The sequence below is a fragment of the Lactuca virosa genome, chromosome 1 (assembly GCF_052849685.1).
Source record: "Lactuca virosa cultivar CGN04683 chromosome 1, Lactuca_virosa_CGN04683_v6, whole genome shotgun sequence".
Taxonomy (NCBI): Eukaryota; Viridiplantae; Streptophyta; class Magnoliopsida; order Asterales; family Asteraceae; genus Lactuca; species Lactuca virosa.
This window is the reverse complement of record NC_136426.1, coordinates 8,155,092-8,170,800: the sequence shown is the minus strand read 5'-3', so window position 1 is coordinate 8,170,800 and position 15,709 is coordinate 8,155,092. Positions and strand designations below refer to the sequence as shown.

Below are 15,709 nucleotides of genomic sequence, written 5' to 3'. Positions count from 1 at the left end.
TACTTGACCCGAGAGTAGCATGGCCCATTTGGGTTGCATATCATCAGGACAATTTGTTAGGATAGACTTTTGAGAGAAGATGTTATATATGATTTATTAATATATTATAAGATATAATATATTAATATGAAATCATATGAGTTAATTAGTATTGATCAAGAATTAATTTGGAGATTAATTTGGTGATCAAAAGAGACTAATTAAATCTATGGGGACTAATTATGTTAATTAATTATATTTATATGTGTTGGGCTTATGATCCATGTTGGACCAAGTTTATGTATGGATACATAAAGAGTTGGGCCACTTGAAACATGGATCATAAAACCCATGGGTATGGATTTGGGTTATACCCATGACCCTATAAATCCCACATATAAATACATCCATTCATAGCCAAAATCGCTACTTGAAAGATACTTGAGTATTCTTGGAGTTCATGGTGGTTTTGGGTGCATGGAGATTCTCTCTCAAGTTCATCCTTTGTTCATGATGTGTTGTGATTCCACTTGAGGCTTCCACACTATTGGGGCTAAGCTCTTAAGGCTAAATACATCAACACTTCAAGCTCCACCATAAGGTATGTTATCCTAACTAGATTCTATGACAATTGTATGCTAGTTATAGGTTTAATACCTTGGAAACACCATTGCATGTATAATTAGTGAAAACATAGATCCAAGGTATTTAGGGTTGCAAGAACACCTTAGGAGTGTTAGAATGCTCAAAACCCAACAGCTGTCACCTCAAACCACCGCATGCCGCCACAAGGGTGGTTGAGTGTATATTTGTGTGTATGTGTTATTTTTTGTGTGTGTTCATTTATATATTATGTTGTACAATTATATTTTGGCCGGATTAATTAAGGAAATATGTCACCACCACCGTGAGCCGCCGTTGACCACCACTACACGAGGTAGTAGTGGGTGGTGCCCCACTTATTTAACCCTAATTGACCTAAAGTGTAACATCCCAAATTCTGAGTCCAAAAATTTCAATTTTGATATAACGATTTGGAAAAACATTCATAGGAAAATATCATTAAGTCATATCATTTCGTAACCATAATCTCATGTCTGAAAATCACATCAAAACAATAGTAACAATTTCAGAGTTCAATCCCAAGAAATCTCATGGTGCGGAAATCCAATGTGTGTGTATGATGTGCAGCTACCACGCCGGCTCCTTCCCCTTCGCTGAATAGGTACCTGAAACAAAAGTAAAAATTGTAAGCACGAAGCTTAGTGAGTTCCCCCATCATACCACATACCATACAATCACATAGCAAACATACTGCCGGCAATTCTGGGGTGCCCGACCTACCCTGGTACGGCCATTCTGGGGTGCCGACCTACCCGGTAAAGCCATTCTGGGGTGCTGACCTACCCGTGTCGAGCCATTCTGGGGTGCTGACCTACCCGTGTCGAGCCATTCTGGGGTGCTGACCTACCCTTCGGTCCTCACAACCGAACCTCGGGGACTATTTCACCCCCTACTGTTACTATCACATATATCATAACATATACATAATATCAAACATATCTGGGGTGTCCGAACTACCCTTCGGTCCTAACAACCGAACTCGGGGACTATTGTGACAACCCGAAAAATTTTTGCTTTAAAAGCTCAGTCAGTCAACTCAACTGAGTGTCAGACTCATTGGTGATGAGTTTTAGCCTGGTTAAAGGTCATTCTAAGGAGTTTTAAGCCAAATACACTCAAGGAATGAGTGTTAGTAAGTACCTGCTAGAACCACAGTATAGCATGCAAGCCTTAAACTCCATCAAGAGGAGTTTATGACCAAGTGACCAAGAGTTTATGGCCGTAAACTAAAGGGGGCCGTAAACTCACCTCTATATATATAAAACTTAGCCATTTTTCTCATTCTTTCTTTCCTTGGCCGATTTTCTTCAAATCCTCTCAAGTATCATCCAACTTTTCATCCTAGATCTTCATATATGTAAGTATTCTATCCTTTGATTAGTTGATACACCTTCTTAACTAGTTTCATCCATTGATTTCATCCATGGAAATCATCCTTTCTTAGATCTTCAAGAAACACCAAGAACACACAATGGTGTTCTTGGCCTAAATCAACCATTTCAAGCCTCTAGATCGTAAGTACTCTTCCCTATACTTGATATCTAGTTAGGACTCATTCTTAGAGCCTTGAAAACATCAAGAATGCAAGACCAAAAGGAGTTTACGGCCAAGCCATCTCCCATGGCCGTAAACCCCTTTAAGGGTGCCATTTTGGCCATAAACCCTCCTAGATGCAAATCTTGTGACCTAGAACCCTTCCTTGATGGAAATAGGGCCTTAAACTACTCTCAAATGCATAATGACCATTAGTTTACGGCTGTAAACTCCTTTCTTGGCCGTAAACTCATCAAAAGCCTCCATTGAGTTGGTCTTTCTCATCCTTGTGTAGAGCAAAAGTCCCTCAAGCTTCCCTAGCATTCAAACCCACACTTATGCATGTTTGACCATGAGTTTACGGCCGTAAACTCCCTTGGCCGTAAACCCATGGTAGTAAACTCATGGTAGTACCATTCCACTTTCCTTTGATGAATCACATGTGATTCCAACACTTGGTCAAAGTGTTTCCTAGTCCCGGAAGGTGTTTCCTTTCATATAGTTGCTTATAAACACTATATTCATGCCAATATATGTCATTTAGGACTTGTTGTGTCTCGGGACTTCACTCGTGGAACTTCTCATCCTTACACGCGTATTCGTTGAATCACCCACATCAGGTGAGTTCATACCCCGTAATGAATCTTTTAACTGTTTTAAATGCTTTTAAGAGGGGGAATACAAGTTGAACACAATGATAATTGTGTAATTGTTTGTTATAAACATCTTTCAAAATATTGCTTATGTCTTTTATAAGTGATCAAAACATTTCAAAAACTCTTTTAAAGTTATGTTACTTTATAGTTTTACAAAACTCTGTTGTTAAAGTACAAGCATAACTTAGTAGATAAATGAGTTTTTTCAATAACAGTTCAAGTAAAACATTAGTAAACTATAATAGGTATAGTTTAGGAAGATACTATTCATTACTTCTAGTACAATGAAGCATACAAAGAGTCAGTTCATATATGAGTCAAGCATACTATTATGAGAAACAGAACATACTATGATGAGAAACAAACAGAACATACATACATACTAGACAGAGAGAACATACAATACAGCTAGTACATACTATACATTATACAAGAGAACATACTATTATGAGAAACTAAGAGAACATACATACATACTAGACAGAGAGAACATACAATACAGCTAGTACATACAAAACATATACAAGTATATTATAACACAAATGTGAATCACTATTTCGAGGCATGGCACCACCTGTCATGGTTCGATTTGCAGCCAGAATCTCCTAGAGGGAAAGCGTGAATTTGGGTATAGAAATATACAGGATTGACTATCCTACACCTTGCTGTTAGCTACAGTGGGATTTGCAAGTCTACGTGTGCCAAATGGCATTCCTTCCGACGTCTTTCATCGTCGTGTTATTAGTCGATAGTATGGTGCAATCATATCACATTATACCTTAAATAACAATTGGTTTAAGGTAGAAAGTACAGCAGTAGTTACTATAATACAACACTACAGTACTTTATTATTTCCCCATTTCATTCACATTGTGATCTTCTCACAATAATCGGTAATGTAAAAACTATATTTTTGGTTAATGATAGTCTTACTTGGGAAAATACACACTCATGCAAGAAACAAACACACATAACATTAGATGCCTTGGTAGAAGGCTACGTTTAATAGAAGGGACCATAATGCTAACCTTATGATTCCTTAATGTATACATCAAAGGATATATATATCAATAGGATCCGACAGGTAATAGGATATGTGCTCTCCGCTTCATTTCCTGTTCCTTGTTTGGTTGTGGGCTTGGAACGAATTCACCCAGTCTATACTCTATTCGATTCTGGATATATATATGCTTAGTATACATTAAGTCATCATAAGGGTACCAAGTATGGGTCAAGTCATAGGACACAGAGTCAATGCACAGTTTTCTAGTACAAAACATACTTTCCAAATCAGAACTTTTGGTATACAAAGCTAGAAACTTACTAGTTAAAGGTTTAATCCATTTTATTAAACCAGTATAAACTTAAAGGACCTTAGGTGATTAACTCTATAATACCTTAGTTTATACATCATGGTTATATATAATTAATACCCAATAGGTAGTTGGATGTGTGCTTTCCGCCTTACTTCCTGTTCCTTGTTTGGTTGTGGGCTTAGGACATATTCACCCAATTAACTTTCTATTCGATATTAGATCATATATAGTCAGTATAAACTAAGTGATTATAGAAGTAATCATTGTGGTCACCATTTTATTATAAGGAATAAGGGTTTTCTTAAAGAATCTTTTCATTAAATATAAAGGAACCATTACAATTAACTCCATGAGTAACAAGTGAATACACCAGGGTTATATACCACAATGATCAAACAAACAATGGGATGTGTGCTTTCCGCCTTAGGGCAGATGCGCACAATCGATTATTTGTTTACTCTGAGTCTTATATAACTTGTATCCATTTAGTACTCATAGAAAGGATTGTAGAGTCATTTTTACTTATCTTTCATTAAAGTAGGAAATATAGGATTTTCTAGAGGAACAGACGAACTTTTCTAAACAGAACTTACAACTTACTACATTTTTCAACTACATTGTCAACAAAATTTTACAATAACTTTCTACAACTTACTTACATCACTAAAATCTTATGAACTCACCAGCTTAACTGCTGATCAACTCTTTCAAATAACTTGTATTCTCAGGAGCCTAGTAGACAAGTACTCGTGTTGGGAATTCAGAAGATGGAGCATAATAGCTTCAAGTCTTGTTTTGTTATTTGCTTATGTATTCTATGTTTTGTGAACACACACATTGTAAACACTTTCTTTCTAATGAAATGATTGTTCATTACTTTGCTTACTATGATGCATGTCTTGTGATACTAAACATGACGTCCTCCACCCCCGAACGTTTCCGCCGTTCCGGTTTTGGGGTGTGACAGATTGGTATCAGAGCATTGTTTATAGTGAACTAAGTATATCAACCGATAAAAGATATACAACCATAAATACAATGGGGATTAAGTGCTCTAGATAATGATATATTTTAAGAGTATAACGATAAGTTATAAAAATATACCTACTTGCTTATACATGTACATACTAGACCAAGTATCACAAGAAGAACAGAACTAAAGTATTTAAAGGTTGAACACTGTCGTCAAACCTGAACAGTTATGTAATCATAGCTAGGATCAATATAGCCTGATCAACTATATTCATTCGAGATATGACCGACATGTGTTTGGGAGCGATGTGGTGTTGCAACAGTCTTAAAACTTACCTAAACACCAGTCAAGAGAATACTAGACCAAGTACATTACGTTAAAATACTATAGGAGTATTTTAGGCATCATATAAATAACTTATGTGATAACTTAAAAGACCCTTACGAATAGGTCTATAATCTTGCAATGTATACTCTTAAGATTTTATATAATTGAGATCTTATAGACTTAGAATTTGTGATGTACGCTTCACTACCCATTCCTCTTATGGTTGTGGTTTTGAAGTAGGATCACTTATTCGAAGGTCTATTTAATCTTGAATTATATACAACTTGTATACATTGTACAATTATAGCAGGACTCTGTAAGGATCACCCCATAAAGTTACCATTAATCTCATAGATTCTTTAGTCACTTCCATTCTCGCACGACAAGCCCAGATAGATGTAACCACTTCCTCATAGTAGACAATAGAAGAGTCAGGAGGAAACAAGAGCAAGTTCATGAGGAGATTTCAAAGATGGATCAACAGAAGTAACCAAAACGTCTTACACGTCACACTAATAAATAATAATCTTGTTAACTTAATGAGCGAGTGGAGACACTGCTCACATTACGTGTTAGGATTATTTTCTTACATGCAGCTGATAACAGTTATTCAGGCAACAGATATTCATTCGAGGATAGCCATTTCAAGTTCATAGAATTTATTAGGTATAGACTCTTTTAAGAATTGTTTCTAGAACCCTGTGGAAGTCAGGACCCGATACACCCAGAACTAGGATAACCTTGTCTTTTCAGCTTTCGGCTTGTGTCCATTGCTTTAGACTTATTCCGTCTCATCTTTGTATTCTTTTAGCAAAGATGCATCCTCGCAGATCAATCAGACGCACTACTCCGATAACTCCAACTCCTCCTCCTCAATTCGATACTGCTACTCTCCACGCAGCGATATCCTCCACAGTGGCAACTGCTATAGCTCACCTCGGTGAAAGTGGTACCTTCGGATCTGGTAGCGGTACCCACTTAGCCAACCCCGGAGCTACTCACGGACACCCAAGGGAGTGTTCGTATAAAGACTTCATGAACTGCAAATCAAATTCCTTTAATGGAAATGGTGGAGTCATCGTTCTGATGCGATGGTTCGAGAAAACAGATTCGGTCTTCGAAATATGTTCGTGCCCCGAAGGGAGCAAAGTGAATTTTGTTGCCTGCACCTTCCCTGGCAGAGCCCTGACATAGTGGAACAGCCATGTCAAGTCACTGACCCTATCAGTGGCTAACTCAGTAGGTTGGGAGAACCTAAAAGCGATTATGCTTGAAGAATACTGCCCGAGGGGCGAAGTTCAAAAGCTGGAACAAGAACTATGGGAGCTCACTATGGTCAGCTCAGACATAATGGGTTTGTGGCTTATGTGGTGGATACGAGAGTAGGTGCAGAGAGACTGAGGTCGGTCGATGAGGTCCCGATAGTGCGTGAGTTCCCGGATGTTTTCCCCGAGGAGTTGTCGGGTGTGCCTCCCGAGAGGCAGGTGGAGTTCCGTATCGATTTGGTTCCGGGGGCAGCGCCTATCGCCAAGGCGCCCTATCGCCTTGCACCTCCAGAGATGCAGGAGTTATCCTCGCAGCTTCAGGAGCTGCTGGGAAAGGGGTTTATACGGTCGAGTAGCTCGCCGTGGGGAGCGCTGATCCTCTTTGTCAAGAAAAAGGATGGTTCACACCGGATGTGCATTGACTACCAGGAGTTGAACAAGTTAACGGTCAAGAACCGTTACCCATTGCCGAGGATCGATGATCTGTTCGATCAGTTGCAGGGAGCATCTTGGTTCTCCAAGATTGATCTGAGGTCTGGATATCATCAGATGAGAGTGCGAGATGAGGATATCCAGAACACGGCGTTCAGGACTCGTTATGGGCATTACGAGTTCGTAGTGATGCCCTTCGGGCTCACCAATGCACCAGCAGCATTCATGGATCTCATGAACAGGGTGTGTAGACCGATGTTGGATCGATCGGTGATCGTGTTCATCGATGACATATTGGTGTATTCGAGATCCAGAGAGCAGCATGAGGAGCATTTGAGGGAGATCCTCGGAGTTCTGAGATCGGAGAGGCTTTACGCCAAATTCTCCAAGTGTGATTTCTGGTTGTGTCACAACTAGGAATTTTGGTGCCTTGTAACTACAACAATTATGTCATTTATGAACCAACAATGTGAAAGCATGTATGATGCTTATTCAATGACAACAAAACTTCATCAAACACTTTATTCAAGCACTACAAATAGTCAACAAAGAATTGGAAACTTTTGAAATCCCGGTTTAAGTCCATTTTGGACTAGGATTTCCTTATTGGACCTAATGGACCAATGAGCTTCCAATTTAACTACCTTGAATATAGAACTCTCAAATGGGCCCAAATTGGACCTATATACATGAAACTTAATATTTTTGGGCCTTATGAGCCCAAAATAGACTAGGTTAACTTTAATGGATCTTATTGGATCACAACCAATTTAATTTAGCCCTAATAGGTCATAAAAATCATTCTTTGATTTTTGTTGGGCAAAAAAAAATCATCTAACTTAACCATAAAATGGGCTTAAGCATACAAGGCCCAATTTTCTCTTCTCCCCTCTCCATTTTCGGCCCAACCCACAAAAGAAAGAGAGTTGACTTTTCCTATGTCACCTCACATTTATCCATAGGTTTTCCATGCATCCATCTCATGTTTTCATGCAAGTCAACTCAAAGATCTCTCTTCTCTCCTCTCTCTTTTGGTCTCGGCCGAACACAAGACACACACACACTAACTAAATTCATCTCCACTCTCTCCAAGTCCTCTCAAGAACACTTACACTCATTCATCAAATTTTCGAGATTAAGGAAGCTTTCAAGGAGATTTTTCCACAAATACATCATCTAAGGTAAGACATTGCTTGGATCCATAATCTAGCTACTTCATTTCATCGAAAATCTCTTCTAAATCTATTCAATCTTGTGATCTTGCATCTTAGAAGCCTCTAAATTCGAGATCTTCCAAGAAGACTCACTAGGATCGAAATTTTCTTCATTCCTCTCTTCAAAACCGAAACCACAACTCAAGGTGAGCTTCATACCCCTCTCTTTTCGGTTTTTATATGTTTTATGGGGGAGAATACAAGAAAAATGTGTAGATCTATGTGTATGTGTATGCTATGTGTGATTTTATGCATGTATGTGTGTTTTTATGTGTTTTTATGATGAACATGTAACTAAAAAGGGGTGATACTCGAGATCTATGACATGAGAAAGGAAACAAACATGATCTAACTTATTTTACACTAAACAAGTCAAGAATAATAACTTATAAGATTATGATGAACATATTTCCAACATAAAACCCATTTTTGGGCTTAAATTGTCAAAAATACAAAACTTGGGTGAAAAATTGCCAAGTCACGGCTTCATAAGGTCCAAAAGAGTCAAAATAGTTTCCATAATTGTTTTTCTGAATATTAAAATTTTCAAAGGATTTGAAATGTAAATTTTTAGCTTAATGGGCTAAATTTGGGCTTTTTGGCCCAATAAGCCCAAAATTGCGAAAAATGACAACCAAAGGGGCTGAAATGAAACTTTATTCAAAACAGGGGATAAAAAGTGTAACAAGACTATTTCAAGACTCAAAAATGCTTTTCATATCCAAAAAGGATCAAAAATGTAAAGTTTTTGGATTTTGGGCCAAAACTGTAAAAATTGCGAAAAATAGGGTTTTAACCGAGAAATACCATTCTGGAAGGGCTGAATCTGTTAACAAAATAACTTTTGGGTTAAAACTATCATTTCAATAAATTTATGATGCAAAAGTGTCAAGAAAATGTTTTAAGGACTAAAAATGCAATTGTTTTATTTAAAAGACTAAAATTGTTATTTTTATAAAAAGAAAGGTAGTGAAAAGGTCAAATCCCCACTTTTAAACAAACTACTTCATTAAGTCAAAATACAAAATCACGACGACCGACAAATCGAAAGACGAATACACGTTTAACTCCGAATATCGTGATAAACGAATCGATCGGTCTCGAATCGATACCAAACCAACAAACGTTAAATCAAACCCTTCAATAGATACGCGATACCTAAGATGAGTAGATATACAAACTTTGGGCTTGAGAGTTTCAAATCATGCTTGTTGGATCTTGCAAGTCCACTAACATGATCTTTGGGCCCAAAGGGATAACGCTTATATGTTATTGGGCCTCCTATGGCTCAATTCCATATAAAAGGACTTTCAATGGCTTTTATGTGCTATTGGGCCCTAGTGGTCCATTAGTATGGCTAGTAAGGTCAGAGTAATCAAATGCGAGTTGGGCCAACGTGTCCTTCGCATCCACGACAGCCTAAGGTACTTACGATAAGTAGCAGGACTTCGTACTCCTCTTCTCTTCGTTCGCTAAGGCTCATGAGTAATCAAAGTAGACGGAATTAGGACGTTATTCAACAGTAATCAAGCTGGTGTGGATTAAGTGAGTAACAACGGACGACACCTCTATGGGACGTTTGTAGTTGGCTGTTATAACATGTCTTCACCGGACATCGTTACGACGACTCACTTGGTTTATCCGACACCATCCGAGTATTCAAGGATGAGTAATCAAAAACCATTCGTTGTGGCGGTACAACAATTTGTAATCACGTATATCTTTCGACATCGGAAAACATCGGGTTTTCCGGGGAAATCAATACTACTCGCTCGGAATTTCTATACTATAATACAAAACACCCTTTTATATATATATATATATATGTCTTGAAATCATTCATGCATCAACTTATGGATCTTCACACTTTGATAAACTATTGTCTTTTCAGAAAATATCGGATTTTCTGGGTTTTACAAACTATACAAATCATTTTATTCACAACCTTGCTTATGAACTCACCAACATTTCATATGTTGACGTTTTTCCAAAATATCTTGTATTCTCAGGTAACAGATAAGTGGAAGGGTAATACCAAGTATGTTAGAATGTTTTGTTTTGAAAACTCTGAAACAATTTGTGTTATGAATGTGTAATATTTGAAACAATGTACGGGATGTAAACAATATCAGTTGTAATGTATTGATGCATGGTGATGTTTATGTTATGATTCATGTATATTCATTGTAATGGTATTCAATTTAAGTCACGCGAGCCCCCGGACGTTTCCGCCGTCTGGTTTCGGGGGTGTGACAGGTTGCGAGAGGTCCAGTTCCTGGGACATCTCGTTAATCAGAATGGGATATTGGTCGATCCGGCCAAGATTGAGGCGGTAATGAGCTGGGAGGTGCCGAGGACCCCCACCGAGATCAGGAGTTTTCTGGGGTTGGCCGGCTATTATAGGAGATTTATTAAAGATTTCTCCAAGATCGTCGTGCCTCTCACCAGGTTGACCCGGAAGGGCGTTACTTTTTCGTGGGGTCCTGAGCAGCAGGCCTCGTTTGAGACTCTTCGCCAGAGGTTGTGCGAAGACCCTGTGTTAGCCCTCCCGGAAGGGATGGAGGATTTTATGGTGTATTGTGACGCATCGATATCGGGGTTGGGTATGGTGCTTATGCAGAGAGGGCATGTGATAACGTATGCATCGAGGCAGCTGAAGCCTCATGAGACGAGATATCCCACCCACGATTTGGAGTTGGGGGCAGTGGTGTTCGCCCTCAAGATCTGGCGTCACTATTTATATGGGGTTCGGTGTACCATATACACGGACCACAAGAGCTTGAAGTATTTGATGGATCAGCCCAATCTGAATATGCATCAGAGGAGATGGTTGGACGTGGTAAAGGATTACGATTGCGAGATCCTGTACCACCCGGGCAAAGCTAATGTTGTAGCTGATGCGTTGAGCCGTAGGGCGGAGAATGCCCCGATTCGAGACACTTGTATGAGATTGACAGTGATGACCCCGGTGTTGGACACCATTCGGGAGTCCCAGGCAGAGGCCGTGATACCGGAGAACCGCAAGAGGGAGCGGGTGATCGGGCAGGTGTCCGAGTTTGTTACCGATAGTCGAGGGTTGATGACCTTTCAAGGTCGGGTTTGGGTGCCATATGCAGGCGGGGCACGTACCATTCTGATGGAGGAGGCGCATAGATCGAGGTTCTCGATCCATCCCGGGGCCACGAAGATGTATTTGGACCTGTAGAGAGATTATTGGCGGCCCTGTATGAAGAGGGATGTCGCGTGGTTTGTTGAGAGGTGCTTGACCTGTCGCAAGGTTAAGGCCGAGCACCAGCGTCCGCATGGCAAGTTGCAGCCGCTTGAGGTTCCCTAGTGGAACTGGGAACAGATTTCCATGGACTTCATCACCAAATTGCCGAGGACCGCGAGGGGTGTCGATGCAATTTGGGTGATCGTCGACCGGCTGACGAAGAGCGCGCATTTTCTTGCGATCAGTGAGAGCTCTTCTGCGGAGAGACTGGCAGAGTTGTATGTGAGGGAGGTGGTATCGCGTCATGGTGTACCGATCTCGATTGTGTCCGACCGAGATGTACGTTTTACTTCCAGGTTCTGGAAGAAGTTCCACGAGGAGTTAGGCACGAGGCTGCATTTCAGTACCGCGTACCACCCCCAGTGAGACGGACAGAGTGATCGGACGATTCAGATGCTAGAGGACATGCTCCGAGCATGTGTGTTGGACTTCGGGGGAAGTTGGGACACGTATCTGCCATTGGCTGAGTTTTCTTATAACAACAGCCACCATTCGAGTATTGGCATGCCTCCCTTCGAGTTGTTATACGGGAGGAGATGTCGGACTCCCATTTGCTGGGGAGAGGTAGGGCAGCGCGTGATGGGTAGCACTGAGATAGTGCTTCGTACGACAGAACAGATACAGCAGGTTAGACAGAGGTTATTGACGGCTCAGAGTCGTCAGAAGAATTACGCGGATAGGCGACAATCCAAGCTTGAGTTCCAGGTGGGAGACTTCGTACTCCTGAAGGTATCTCCTTGGAAAGGAGTGATTCGATTCAGGAAGAGGGGCAAGTTGGGGCCCCGGTACATCGGTCCGTTCAGGGTGACCGCTAGGGTGGGCAAGGTAGCATATCGGCTGGAGCTACCTATGGAGTTGAGCCAGATTTACAATAACTTCCACGTGTCCCAGTTGAGGAAGTGTATAGCCGACGAGTCGGCGGTGGTGTCATTGGAGGATATTCAGGTGGATGCGAGCCTGAATTATGCTGAGAGGCCGATTGCGCTCCGGGATCGAAAGATCAAGGTTCTGAGGAACAAGGAAGTGCCCCTGGTGCAGGTCCAGTGGCAACATCGGAAAGGGTCCGAGCTGACCTGGGAGCCGGAGTTGGAGATGCGGGAGCAGCATCCAGAGTTGTTCGATGAGCAGGACTTCAAGGGCAAAGTCTGATTCTAGTGGGGGAGAATTGTAACATCCGGATTCCCAGGTATCTTATTTTATGTATTTTTATTGAGTATTAGAGAGGGACTCGGCGAGTAGACGCTTAAACTCGCCGAGTAGGAACGACGTTTGCTGACTGTATTAAATGAATGGACTCGGCGAGTCCATGCGTGGACTCGGCGAGTCCGCGCTGTTAAGTGAAACCCTAATCCTCGGGGCCTGAGCCCTATTTAAAGGCCTTTATGGCCTCCATTTGCAGCCAATGCACCCCAGAGGAATCCTAGAGAGAGCAGTAAGAGAGTTGAGAGCAAAAGGAGGCTATTTCTTCATCTTTTTGTGTGGTTTGGCTTGAAGGAAGATAGGAGCACACATCTAGAACGTGAAGCAGACTGGATCTGAGCTAATCATCTTGTGGTATCATCTTTGGAGGTATAAACCTTTCCCATTTCCTGTTATATTGATGGATTTCTTGCTTTTAGGGTTTTTACCCTCATTTTATGGAAGATCTAGAGAGTATGAGGTCCACTTTGGGATTATGACATCAGATCTGGACCCATAGAGGTCCAGAGAACCTTTCCCACTCTGCTTTATGCTGATTCATGGAGGATTGGAGACTAGGTTGCCATTTCTAGTGTTATTTCTCCATTTGAGGCTAGATATGGGATGCATGCACGTAAAGGTTGCACCTTTACGTGACTTTTGAGTGTTAAAAGGATGGATCTACTGTTTGGTGAAGCAGATCTGACCTCAAGAGATCTTTTGAGGGTTTTCATGGGAGGAACTCGCCGAGTCCATAAGGGACTCGACTCGGGTTGCCCCGCGACTCGCGACCTGTGACAACCCATGGAGCACCGGGTTGACCAGCGAGTCCAGGGAGGACCAGGGACGAAGAGTACAGGCATGTACTCGCCGAGTCACTCTAGTGCACTCGGCGAGTCCGGTCAATGTTGACCATTGACTTTTGTTGACTTTTAGGGTTTAGTCAGTGGTTGGACTTACGAGCCATTAGAGGGGCAGATTGGTCTTTTGCCCTTCTTAGAGAACTTATTGTTGGAGATAGTGTCTAAGTCCATAACTATATTTGGTATGTACTTGACCCGACCCGGCATGGTCCATTTGGGTTGCACTTCACCCGAACAATTTACGGATAATCTTTTGAGAATAGTATAAGTTATGATTTATTAATATATTATAAGTTCTAATATATTAATATAAAATCATATTATTTAATTAGTGTTGATCTATAATTAATTTAGAATTAATTTAGAGATCAAAAGTATGACTAATTAAATATGGGCTCTTGTATTTATATAGTGTGGGCTAATGCTTATTTGGAATGGGCTAGGCTTGCATGGAAAGTCCATGGATACTCCATGGAGCTTTAACCCATGGATCTCATGGAAATGAAAAGACATGGGTATTTGGGTTTACATGGATGTAACCCTAATCCACCACACTATATAAAGGAGGCTTTGGTTCTTGAAATTGCACTAGTTGATGTGTGTAAACTAAGAGGGCCGATTTCAAGAAGTTTGTGACTATTCTCTCAAGTTTCCAAGTTTGTGGTGATTTGTGACTTCCATTTGAGGCATCCACATTATTGGTGCTAGGCTCTCAAACTCCAAGCAATCAACTACTACTACAAGGTAAGTAATTCTACTAGTTTTATTTGATTCAAGTACCCCATGTCATGCTAGTTAGGATAAGAACCTTGGAAAAATAATTATTTGCATGTATCTTAGTCAAACATAGATCCAAGGTTTCTAGGGTTGCATGTACACCATAGGAGTGTTAGAATGCTGAAAACCCATCAGTGGTATCAGAGCCAGGTTTGTTTATTTGATACTTGATGCAAAAAAAAAAAAAAAAAAAAAAAAAAAAAAAAAACTTGAAAATCGAAGTTTTGTTCAAAAGCTCGTATCAAAATTTCAAGTTTTGTATATGTACTTACGATTCTTGAAATTTTTGATATGAACATTCATAAACATATGAGTTTAGAAGATCATAGAAATTATGTGCTAATAATTGATTAGATTAATTCTTGATCTTTATGTGTTTTAATGGAGTCCATAACTAGTTCTTAAGTTATGGATAACCAAAAGTAACATTTATAAATAACCATTAAAAGAACACATAGGTTACAAAAAATGAAGAGTCTTCATTTTTAATAACCATTAACTCATAAGTTATGAGAAATGAAAAGTTTTGAAAGTTTACAAAACTTGCCCTCAAGTTTTGGAACATGTAAAGTCATATTAAAAACTTTAGTTCCAACCCCTAGAATTTTAAAAGTTAAAATTCAACCCTTATACTTTATAATATTATAAGTTTAATAATATTTATATATGTATAAGATCAAGTCGTCTTACCGCTAGTACGCCTCATTCACGAAGTCGGTCTATAAGGGGGGTATAAGGTTGTTGCCTATAAAATGGCAACTTAATGGGTGTCCACTCTCACCCACCGCTTCCTTGATCGGTGGAGGGTCGTTAGCCGAACGGGTAGGACAAGGACTTATAAATTCTCATTAAAAGTATAATGATAATACTAAAGTAACTAAACTTTATTGAATTCCTAATCTTAGTTATTTTAGGAAAATGTGAATAAGGTGCTAATCCATGAAATTACACTTTACACTTTGTTTAAGTCGTTAGTGGAGCGTGTGTGGTTAACCGGCACACTAACTTGAACTTAACAAGGTAGGTAAATGGTGACTTAATGTTTATCATAGTATCGATGGAGCGTGTGTGGTTAACCGGCACATCGATTGAGGGGTAATACATTAAGGGTACCAAGTAATTTGCATGGTTACTTCACACCTTGTTTTGTGATCCTCGGCATCCCAGTCACAAAACTTGAAGGGCACACTCGAGATTGAAACATGTCATTGAAGAAAGTTCAATGAATCTCAAAGAATCTAGGAGTTTCTAAACCAATTAAAACCTAATTAAATATTTCGTTTTTCATGGTGGAAATTGG

At 40.1% G+C, this 15,709-nt stretch overlaps 1 long non-coding RNA gene across 1 annotated transcript in view; it reads right to left on the bottom strand.

Moving 5' to 3' along the window:
- Positions 1-1,012: 1,012 nt before the first annotated feature.
- Positions 1,013-15,709, bottom strand: part of LOC145132291 (uncharacterized) — a 41,770-nt gene continuing 27,073 nt past the window's right edge. Inside the window, exon 2 of the long non-coding RNA XR_013717976.1 lies at positions 1,013-1,208. This is a non-coding gene — a long non-coding RNA (uncharacterized LOC145132291). The remainder of the gene's footprint in view (positions 1,209-15,709) is intronic.